We start from the raw sequence: 12,220 nt of genomic DNA on the forward strand, positions 1-12,220 counted from the left end.
CTCCTCCATGGGGAAAAGATCCTGGAGAGGGAGATTGGGGTGGGAATTGGAGACAAGGGTCAGGACTGGGACAGAGAGAGCAGGGGATTCAGACTGGACTCTCTCACACACACACACACACACACACTGTAAGCAGCTTGCAATTCACCTGGGCACAGAGACACAGAGACTGAGATACAGAAACTCACCTGAACAAACCAGCCGCATGGAAAGAAAGAATGGAGGCTGATGTTGTCCTAATATATCCCAGAACCTGTCACTCAAAACAGACAGTCCACCCCAAATACAGCTCACCCAACCAGCTATCAGCTTCCTTCATCTGGACACTGCCTCCCAGGTATGGGACAGTCCAAGGTGAGTCTCTGTGTAAACAGGGAATGGGGAGAGAGGGATATTCCAGCCATATCCCAAATGGACCATTCCAGACAGAAACCTGTCTGTCTCTCTCTCTCTCTCTCTCTCTCTCCCCCAACAACATCATCAACAGAGCAGAAAAACTGCTGTCATTTAAAACCTGGGGAGGGTGGTTTGGATAATGGCCTTTTAACACTAATTGTATTAAATGTCTTCCACTATTCACCTCCAGTTAACAGAAAGTTCAGAAAATGACTGAAAATGTCTCACTGCAGTTACCTTGTAATTCTGACAATGAGTTTTTGCTGGAGAGGCCTGTTTGACTGCAGTATAAACAGGAAGTTTTTATTCAGATTTTCAATTCCACTGTCTTTCAAACTAAACTCGAGCCCGGTTAATGCTGCAGCCAAGAGAACTTTAACAACTGGTGACATTTCACACAATTCTCACCCATATTTACAGCTATATTTCTCAATGATACTTTGCACATTCTTTGCTGCTGCTGTATTTATGCATTAGGCTGTAATCAATTAAAAATACCTTCTTAATATTTACCAGTTTAATGTTACAAGGGTTTACAAAGCTGGAAAATGGACATTTAACACAAATTGTATTAAAGATCTTCCACTTGTCACCTCCAGTTTATATAAAGCTCAGCGAGAACGACCTCCACATTCTGACAAAGAGTTTTTTGCTGCTGTAATAAAGTGTCACTTGTTTCCATTTGCTTCCTGACTGTTTCTTTCCTCTGCTCTCCTGGGGGATTCAGAGATGATTTTTGTTCATTGCTTGTCCACATTCAGGAGGTTTCAGCTCCTCTGCAGTTGCTGTCCTGGATAAATTAATTGTATTCAAAATCTTTCCCTCAGTTTGGAGGCGTGAGAAGAGACTGTTTACACTAGCAGATGGGAGAAACAATTAGGCAGGGAGTTATTCTGGTCTGAAATTCACTGACAGGTTTCTGAAAGCTGATTCAAAATTAACTTTCAAAAGACAATCGGATCAAAACTTCAATTACTCTGAGTTATAGTAGAGAAGATACCAGCATAGAAAGAGAAGTGAGAGAGAGAGATGTCATAACGTTAGTGATGAAGAACTCAACACAACTTATTTAGAGAGTTTTTATTTGAAAATGATTGAGTTTAATTTGATGCTGTTGTTTTATTTATAAATTATCTTTATTCACAAAAAATACTTTTCCAAACAGGAACCAGTTTAATGTTACAAGTGTTCACATAGTAGGAAGATAGCCATTTGACACAAATTGAATTGAAATTATTTCATTCAGCATCTCAAGTTTACAGAAAGTAAACTCCTCAAACTTTGGGAAACTTTCAAACTCTCAGCAACACAGAATCTCCCATCAGCAATGGCTCAGCATCTCCATCTGCTGGTGTCCCTCTCTCACTGCAGTAACTGTCTCCCCTCTCACCATCTCCATCTGCTGGTGTCCCTGTCTCACTGCAGTAACTGTCTCCCCTCTCACCATCTCCATCTGCTGGTGTCCCTGTCTCACTGCAGTAACTGTCTCCCCTCTCACCATCTCCATCTGCTGGTGTCCCTGTCTCACTGCAGTAACTGTCTCCCCTCTCACCATCTCCATCTGCTGGTGTCCCTGTCTCACTGCAGTAACGGCCCCCCTCTCACCATCTCCATCTGCTGGTGTCCCTGTCTCACTGCAGTAACTGTCTCCGCTCTCACCATCTCCATCTGCTGGTGTCCCTCTCTCACTGCAGTTAATGTCTCCCCTCTCACCATCCCCATCTGCTGGTGTCCCTGTCTCACTGCAGTTAATGTCCCTCTCTCACCATCTCCATCTGCTGGTGTCCCTGTTTCACTGCAATTACTGTCCCTCTCTCACCATCTCCATCTGCTGGTGTCCCTGTCTCACTGCAGTAACGGCCCCCCTCTCACCATCTCCATCTGCTGGTGTCCCTGTCTCACTGCAGTAACTGTCTCCCCTCTCACCATCTCCATCTGCTGGTGTCCCTGTCTCACTGCAGTAACTGTCTCCCCTCTCACCATCTCCATCTGCTGGTGTCCCTGTCTCACTGCAGTAACGGCCCCCCTCTCACCATCTCCATCTGCTGGTGTCCCTGTCTCACTGCAGTAACTGTCTCCCTCTCACCATCTCCATCTGCTGGTGTCCCTGTCTCACTGCAGTAACGGCCCCCCTCTCACCATCTCCATCTGCTGGTGTCCCTGTCTCACTGCAGTAACTGTCTCCCCTCTCACCATCTCCATCTGCTGGTGTCCCTGTCTCACTGCAGTTAATGTCCCTCTCTCACCATCTCCATCTGCTGGTGTCCCTGTTTCACTGCAATTACTGTCCCTCTCTCACCATCTCCATCTGCTGGTGTCCCTGTCTCACTGCAGTAACGGCCCCCCGCTCACCATCTCCATCTGCTGGTGTCCCTGTCTCACTGCAGTTAATGTCCCTCTCTCACCATCTCCATCTGCTGGTGTCCCTGTTTCACTGCAATTACTGTCCCTCTCTCACCATCTCCATCTGCTGGTGTCCCTGTCTCACTGCAGTAACGGCCCCCCTCTCACCATCTCCATCTGCTGGTGTCCCTGTCTCACTGCAGTTAATGTCCCTCTCTCACCATCTCCATCTGCTGGTGTCCCTGTTTCACTGCAATTACTGTCCCTCTCTCACCATCTCCATCTGCTGGTGTCCCTGTCTCACTGCAGTAACGGCCCCCCTCTCACCATCTCCATCTGCTGGTGTCCCTGTCTCACTGCAGTAACTGTCTCCCCTCTCACCATCTCCATCTGCTGGTGTCCCTGTCTCACTGCAGTAACGGCCCCCCTCTCACCATCTCCATCTGCTGGTGTCCCTGTCTCACTGCAGTAACTGTCTCCCTCTCACCATCTCCATCTGCTGGTGTCCCTCTCTCACTGCAGTAACTGTCTCCCCTCTCACCATCTCCATCTGCTGGTGTCCCTGTCTCACTGCAGTAACTGTCTCCCCTCTCACCATCTCCATCTGCTGGTGTCCCTGTCTCACTGCAGTTACTGTCTCCCCTCTCACCATCTCCATCTGCTGGTGTCCCTGTCTCACTGCAGTTACTGTCCCCCTCTCACCATCTCCATCTGCTGGTGTCCCTGTTTCACTGCAATTACTGTCCCTCTCTCACCATCTCCATCTGCTGGTGTCCCTGTCTCACTGCAGTTACTGTCCCCCTCTCACCATCTCCATCTGCTGGTGTCCCTGTCTCACTGCAGTAACTGTCTCCCCTCTCACCATCTCCATCTGCTGGTGTCCCTGTCTCACTGCAGTAACGGCCCCCCTCTCACCATCTCCATCTGCTGGTGTCCCTGTCTCACTGCAGTAACTGTCTCCCTCTCACCATCTCCATCTGCTGGTGTCCCTCTCTCACTGCAGTAACTGTCTCCCCTCTCACCATCTCCATCTGCTGGTGTCCCTGTCTCACTGCAGTAACTGTCTCCCCTCTCACCATCTCCATCTGCTGGTGTCCCTGTCTCACTGCAGTTACTGTCTCCTCTCTCACCATCTCCATCTGCTGGTGTCCCTCTCTCACTGCAGTAACTGTCTCCCCTCTCACCATCTCCATCTGCTGGTGTCCCTGTCTCACTGCAGTTACTGTCTCCTCTCTCACCATCTCCATCTGCTGGTGTCCCTGTCTCACTGCAGTAACGGCCCCCCTCTCACCATCTCCATCTGCTGGTGTCCCTGTCTCACTGCAGTAACTGTCTCCCCTCTCACCATCTCCATCTGCTGGTGTCCCTCTCTCACTGCAGTAACTGTCTCCCCTCTCACCATCTCCATCTGCTGGTGTCCCTGTCTCACTGCAGTTAATGTCTCACCATCTCCATCTGCTGGTGTCCCTCTCTCACTGCAGTCACGGTCACCCCTCTCACCATCTCCATCTGCTGGTGTCCCTGTCTCACTGCAGTTACTGTCCCCCTCTCACCATCTCCATCTGCTGGTGTCCCTGTCTCACTGCAGTAACGGCCCCCCTCTCACCATCTCCATCTGCTGGTGTCCCTGTCTCACTGCAATTACTGTCTCCCCTCTCACCATCTCCATCTGCTGGTGTCCCTGTCTCACTGCAGTTACTGTCTCCCCTCTCACCATCTCCATCTGCTGGTGTCCCTGTCTCACTGCAGTTACTGTCTCCCCTCTCACCATCTCCATCTGCTGGTGTCTCTGTCTCACTGCAGCTACTGTCCCCCTCTCACCATCTCCATCTGCTGGTGTCCCTGACTCACTGCAGGGAGTGACAGAGAGGGAAAGACAGATGGAGAGAAAGAGAGCAAGACAGAGAGAGAAGCAGAGACAGAGATATAAGGAGAGAGAGTGAGAGACAGAGAGGGAAAGACAGATGGAGGGACAGAGAGATACTGACAGAGAGAGAGACAGAGTGAGAAGGAGAGAGATGGAGAGACAGGGAGGGGAAGACAGATGGAAGGAAAGAGAAAGAGAAGGAGAAAAGGAGTGACACAGAGGGAAGGACAGATGGAGGAACAGAAAGAGAGACAGAGATAGAAGGAGAGTGAGGGAGTGTCATGGAGAGAAAGACAGATGGAAAGACAGAGAGTGATAGATGGAGATAGAAGGAAAGAGAGGGAGAGAAAGAGAGGGAAAGACAGAGAGAGAGAGAGAGGCAGAGATGGAAGGAGAGAGAGGGAGTGTCAGGGAGGGAAGGACAGATGGAGAGACAGAGAGAGAGAGAGGCAGAGAGAGAAGTAGAGAGAGGGAGTGACAGGGAGGGAAGGACAGATGGAGAGGTAGAGAGAGAGACAGAGATAGAAGGAGAGAGACAGAGAGGGAAAGACAAATGGAGGGACAGAGAGAGAGACAGAGAGAGTGGCAGAGAGGGAAAGAAGAGTGAGAGGGAGTGGAATGAAGGGAATGACGGATAGAGGGACAGAGTGAGAGACAGAGAGAGAATGTGAGCGAGGGAATGACAGAGATGGAAAGACAGATGGAGGAACAGAGAGAGAAGGAGAGAGAGGGAGTGACAGAGAGGGAAAGCCAGATGGAGGGACAGATGGAGATACAGAGAGAGAGACAGAGAGAGAGACAGAGAGAGAGGCAGAGTCAGAGAGAGAAGTAGAGAGAGGGAGAGACAGCGAGGGAAAGGCAGTTGGAGAGAAAGAGAGCGAGACAGAGAGAGAGCATTCAAAGCATTATCAAATCGCTGAATCACCCAGGTAGTGACAGTGGGGGAAAGACAAATTTAGGGACAGAGAGAGGGACAGAGATAGAAGGAGAGACAGGGAGTGTCAGGGAGGGAAAGACAGATGGGAGACAGAGAGGGAAAGACAGCAATAGAAGGCGAGCGAGGGAGTGACAAGAAGGGCAAAACAGATGGAGGGACAGAGAGAGAGACAGAGATGGAAGGAAAGAGAGGGAGTGTCAGGGAGGGAAAGACAGATGGAGGGACAGAGAGAGAGACAGAGTGAAAGAGAGACAGAGAGAGAGAGGGAGAGACAGAGAGGGAAAGACAGATGGAGAAACAGAGTGAGAGGCAGAGATGGAAGGCAAGAGAGGGTGTGACAGGGAGGGAAAGACAGATGGAGAGACAGTGAGAAAGACAGAGATGGAAGGAGAGAGAGGGAGTGTCAGGGAGAGAAAAACAGATGGAGGGACAAAGTGAGAGACAGAGAGAGAATGGGAGAGATGGAATGACAGGGAGGGAAGGACTGATGGAGGGACAGATGGAGAGAGACAGAGATAGAAGGAGAGAGAGTGAGTGACAGAGAGGGTGAGACAAATGGAGGGACAGAGAGAGAGGCAGAGACTGAGATAGACTGAGAGAGAGGGAGTGACAGGGGGAGAAAGAGAGATGGAGGGACTATGCCCCAAGTTCCAGACTCCGCAGCCAAAGGGAATATTTACTCTCAGTCCACCCTATCAGTTTCCCTTATTATTTTGGAAACCTTCATCAAATCACCCAATAACCTTCCAGGAGAAAAATCTTTTCCTCAAATCCCCTCTAAACCTCCTGCCCCTTACCTTCAATCTATGCCCCCTGGTTATTGACCCCTCCGCTAAGGGAAAAAGTTTCTTCCTATCTAACCTATCAATGCCCCTCATAATTTTGTACACCTCAATCAGGTCCCCCCTCAGCCTTCTCTGCTCTTCGGAAAACAACTCCAGCCTTTTCAGTCTCTCTTCATAGCTGAAATGCTCCAGCCCAGGCAACATCCTGGTCAATCTCCTCTGCATCCTCTCCAGTGCAATCACATCCTTCCTATAGTGTGGTGTCCAGAACTGTACACAGTACTCCAGCTGTGGCCTAACCAGTGTTTTATACAGATCCATCATAACCTCCCTGTTCTTATATTCTATGCCTCAACTAATAAAGGCAAGTATCCCATAGACCTTCCTAACCACCTTGTCTACCTGCGCTGCAGCCTTCAGTGATCTATGGACAAGTACACCAAGATCCCTCTGACACTCGGTACTTCCTATGATCCTACCATTCATTGGATATTCCCTAGCCTTGTTAGTCCTTCCAAAATTCGATGTAACCTAACCTATGTATAATCTTTAATCTTGCAGTGCATGTGTAATGTTTAATTTCTGAAAGCCAGACAGAGTAAAGCTTAACGTACTCCAAAAAACTCCAGACTTTTGGCATTTATTACCTTATCGGATCAAATCTGTCGTTAAGTTGGACTAGACTTGTGAATAATTCTTTTTAAGTTGTTTTTCCGACAGTACTAGTGTAAATCGATTTGCAGCATCCCATCATATAATATACACTCCTGTCTATATTGTCTGAATACAGACATAAAATATCCACACATTTTGCTATTTATTCCGGGGCAGACAGGTGAAGTGTTTATTTTGTCTGTGATTTAACTCAACCCCCAATGATAACCAACATGGTGGGAGAGAGTGATAGAGAGAGAGAGAGGAACAGAGGTAGAGTAACAGAGATAAAGGGAGAGATAGAAATGGAGAGAGAACAGAGAGATAGTGAGGGATAGAGACAGAAGCAGAGAGATAGAAAGTGCCAGGAGACCCTGAGACACTTTAGAAGCAGGGGGACGGGGAGACAGGCTGTGTGGAGACCCTGGGGTAATGTTACAGATAGACAGTGTAGATGCAGGTAAGATGTTTCTCCTGGTTGAGGAGTCTAGAACCAGGGGACACAATTTCAAAATAAGGGGGAAGCCACTTGGGACAGAGATGAGGAGAAATGTCATTACTCAGAGGGTTGTGAATCTTAGGAATTCTCTATCCCAGAGGGCTGTGGAAGCTCAGTCATTGAGTATGTTTAAAGCAGAGATTGACAGATTGCTGAATACCAATGACATAAAGGGATATGAGGATAGTCTGGGAAAAACACATTGAAGTGGATGATCAGCCATGATCGTATTGAATGGCGGAGCAGGCTCGATGGGCTGAATGGCCTACTCCTGTTCATATATTCCAAAGCTGCCGAAATAGATTCTCGCAAACTACCCCATCAGTTCCCCTTAATATCTCAACAACTTAGATCAAATCACCTTGATCCTCCTAAATTCCAGGGAATAAATCCCTAGTTTGTGTAATATCACCTTGTAATTTAACCCTTGGAGTCCAGTTATCATTCTGGTAAATCTACACTGCACTCAAATGGACATGGACCCCTCAAGTCTCTTTGAACCTCCAGTGTTTCTATCTTTTCACCATTTATAAAATACCCTGTTCTAGTCTTTTTTACTGACATTGAAATCTATCTACCACAGTTTTAACCATTCACTTCAGATATCTCTTTGCATTGTTCTGCTTCCAGCTACACTGCTTACAATGCTGCCTATTTTTGTGTCATTGGGAAACTTGGGTATGTTGCATTCTAACACATCATCTTAAATCGTTAATAAATACAGCAAAACTGAGACACACACGGGCTTTGCACTAGTAGACAGGAGTGAATCATTCCAACCTGGAGGATTTTTAATTCCAGATTTATGTTTATTTTGAGAAAAAACGAAATTCAAATTCACAACAGCCCAGTGTGGGATTTGAACTCCTACTTTTTCAATCATCAGCTCAGGCCTTCAAATTAAAACCCATAAAAAGAGATTCATTTTCCTCCTGCTGTTGTCTGACTGACTGAGGTTTTGTATATTGTTCCCTTCTCCTCTTCTTCCATGTGTTTGAAGTCTTTGAAGTTTGTCAGACATTGGTAAACTACTTCATGTGGTGTTCTGTAAATACCTTCAATTCTGTGTATCTGGAAGGGACACAATTCAAATTCTCACCTTATTGCATCAACTAAAACCTGCAGGTCCATTCAAACAACTCTATTTCCTGTTGTTCTATTGTTCCTGGGGGGGGCATCTATATGGGACTCGGTCCCGGGGGGGTATCTAGATGGGAGTCTGTTCCTGTGGGGGGTTATCGAGATGGGACTCGGTCCTGGGGAGGGGCATCTAGATGGGACTCGGTCCTGGGGGGTATCTAGATGGGAGTCTGTTCCTGGGGGGGTATCTAGATGGGAGTCAGTCCTGGGGGGGTATCTAGATGGGAGTCTGTTCCTGGGGGGGGGGTATCTAGATGGGAGTCTGTTCCTGGGGGGGGGGGTATCTAGATGGGACTCGGTCCTGGGGGGTATCTAGATGGGAGTCTGTTCCTGGGGGGGTATCTAGATGGGAGTCAGTCCTGGGGGGGTATCTAGATGGGAGTCTGTTCCTGGGGGGGGGGTATCTAGATGGGAGTCTGTTCCTGGGGGGGGGGGTATCTAGATGGGAGTCTGTTCCTGGGGGGGGGGTATCTAGATGGGAGTCTGTTCCTGGTGGGGGGGGGTATCTAGATGGGAGTCTGTTCCTGGGGGGGGGGGGTATCTAGATGGGACTCGGTCCTGGATGGGGATAATTAGATGGGGGTCTGTTCCTGGGTCTGTTGATAGTGAGGGTATTAGATGGGGGTCAGTTAACTTGAGATATCAGATAGGGGTCTGTAGATGAGGATTATTTAGATTGGGTGGGGGTCTGTACAAAAGGGAAATGTTATCCGGGGGGGGGGCGGAATATTGCAGGGGATAAAATTTACATCGTGGATATAAATTGCGGTTGGAGGAAATTTAGCGGGGGGGGATAATTGCAGAGGAGGGGGAAATAATTGCGGGGGGGGGAATAATTACAAGAGCTGAACGTGAAGCTGTATAAAGACTGGTTAGAAGTTTAAAGATGGAGTTCAGCATTTTCTGAGGACTGTGATGGGATATCTGGCTATGATCACATTGTGGGATCTGTCCCCAGGGTTAGTATTTAGATGGGGGTCTGTCCCCGGGGTTAGTATTTAGATGGGGGTCTGTCCAGGGGGGGGGGATGTATTTAGATGGGGGTCTGTCCCCAGGGATGTATTTAGATGGGGGTTTGTCCCCAGGGATGTATCTAGATGGGGGTCTGTCCCCAGGGATGTATCTAGATGGGGGTCTGTCCCCGGCGATGTATCTAGATGGGTGTCTGGCCCCGGCGGGGTATCTAGATGGGAGTCTGCTCCTGGGGGGGTATTTCGATGGGAGTCTGCTCCTGGGGGGGTATTTCGATGGGAGTCTGCTCCTGGGGGGGTATTTTGATGGGAGTCTGTCCCTGGGGGGGGTTATCTAGATGGGACTCCGTCCTGGGGGGGCATCTAGATGGGACTCGGTCCCGGGGGGTGTATTTAGATGGGTTGTCTTGTAACAGGGGGAAGGGGATAATTAGATGGGGGTCTGTTCCTGGGGGGGTATCTAGATGGGACTCGGTCCTGGGGGGGTATTTAGATGGGACTCGGTCCTGGGGGGGTATCTAGATGGGAGTCTGTTCCTGGGGGGGGGTATCTAGATGGGACTCGGTCCTGGGGGGGGGGTATCTAGATGGGAGTCTGTTCCTGGGGGGGTATCTAGATGGGACTCGGTCCTGGATGGGGATAATTAGATGGGGGTCTGTTCCTGGGGGGAGGGGGGGGGGGTATCTAGATGGGAGTCTGTTCCTGGGGGGGTATCTAGATGGGAGTCTGTTCCTGGGGGGGGTATCTAGATGGGAGTCTGTTCCTGGGGGGGTATCTAGATGGGGGTCTGTTCCTGGATGGGGATAATTAGATGGGGGTCTGTTCCTGGGGGGGGTATCTAGATGGGACTCGGTCCTGGGGAGGTATCTAGATGAGACTTGGTCCTGGGGAGGTATCTATATGGGAGTCTGTTCCTGTGGGGGGTTATCGAGATGGGAGCCTGTTCCTGGGGGGGTCTCTAGATGGGAGTCTGTTCCTGTGGGGGGGTTATCGAGATGGGAGCCTGTTCCTGGGGGGGTATCTAGATGGGACTCTGTTCCTGGGGGGGTATCTAGATGGGACTCTGTTCCTGGGGGGGGGGGGGCATCTAGATGGGACTCGGTCCTGGGGGGGGTATCTAGATGGGAGTCTGTTCCTGGGGGGGGGTGGTATCTAGATGGGAGTCTGTTCCTGGGGGGGTATCTAGATGGGACTCGGTCCTGGGGGGGGGGGGGTGGTATCTAGATGGGAGTCTGTTCCTGGGGGGGGGGGTATCTAGATGGGACTCGGTCCTGGATGGGGATAATTAGATGGGGGTCTGTTCCTGGGTCTGTTGATAGTGAGGGTATTAGATGGGGGTCAGTTAACTTGAGATATCAGATAGGGGTCTGTAGATGAGGATTATTTAGATTGGGTGGGGGTCTGTACAAAACGGAAATGTTGTGTGGTGGGGGGGGGGGTGGAGAAATATTGCAGGGGATAAAATTTACATCGTGGATATAAATTGCGGTTGGAGGAAATTTAGGAGGGGGAAATAATTGCGGGGGTGGAAATAAGTGCGGGGGGGATAAATTGCGGTGGGGGGATACATTGCGGGGGGGGATAAATTGCGGGGGGGGAATAAATTGCGGGGGGGGAATAAATTGCGGGGGGGGGAATAAATTGCGGGGGGGGGAATAAATTGCGGGGGGGGAATAAATTGCGGGGGGAATAAATTGCGGGGGGGGAATAAATTGCGGGGGAGGGAATAATTGCGGGGGGGGAATAATTGCGGGGGGGGGGTGATAATTGCGGGGGGGGGATATTTGCGGGGGGGGGAATAATTGCGGGGGGGGATAAATTGCGGTTGGGGAAATAATTGCGGTTGGGGAAATAATTGCGGGGGGGGATAGATTGCGGGGGGGAATTATTGCGGGGGGGGATAAATTGCAGGGGGGGATAAATTGCAGGGGGGGAAAATAAATGCGGGGGGGGAATAAATGCGGGGGGGGGAATAATTGCGGGGGGGGAATAAATTGCGGGGGGGGATAAATTGCAGGGGGGGATAAATTGCAGGGGGGGGGTATATTGCAGGGGGGGGTATATTGCAGGGGGGGAATAAATTGCGGGGGGGGATAAATTGCGGGGGGGGATAAATTGCGGGGGGGAGTAGATTGCGGGGGGGGGGGATAAATTGCGGGGGGGAATAATTGCGGGGGGGGAATAATTGCGGGGGGGAATTATTGCGGGGGGGAATTATTGCGGGGGGGAATAAATTGCGGGGGGGAATAAATTGCGGGGGGTAGATAAATTGCGGGGGGGGATAAATTGCGGGGGGGGGGTATATTGCAGGGGGGGGATAAATTGCGGGGGGGATAAATTGCGGAGGGGATAAATTGCAGGGGGGGGAATTATTGCGGGGGGGAATTATTGCGGGGGGGAATTATTGCGGGGGGGGAATTATTGCGGGGGGGGGATATATTGCGGGGGGGGATATATTGCAGGGGGGGGTATATTGCAGGGGGGGAATAAATTGCGGGGGGGGATTCAGAGGGTAACAGAGAGGGAGAGACTGGGATTCAGAGGGTAACAGAGAGGGAGAGTCTGGGATTCAGAGGGTAACAGAGCGGGAAAGACTGGGATCGGGAGGGTAACAGAGAGGGAGAGACT

The sequence above is a fragment of the Heterodontus francisci genome, unplaced genomic scaffold (assembly GCF_036365525.1).
Source record: "Heterodontus francisci isolate sHetFra1 unplaced genomic scaffold, sHetFra1.hap1 HAP1_SCAFFOLD_136, whole genome shotgun sequence".
Taxonomy (NCBI): Eukaryota; Metazoa; Chordata; class Chondrichthyes; order Heterodontiformes; family Heterodontidae; genus Heterodontus; species Heterodontus francisci.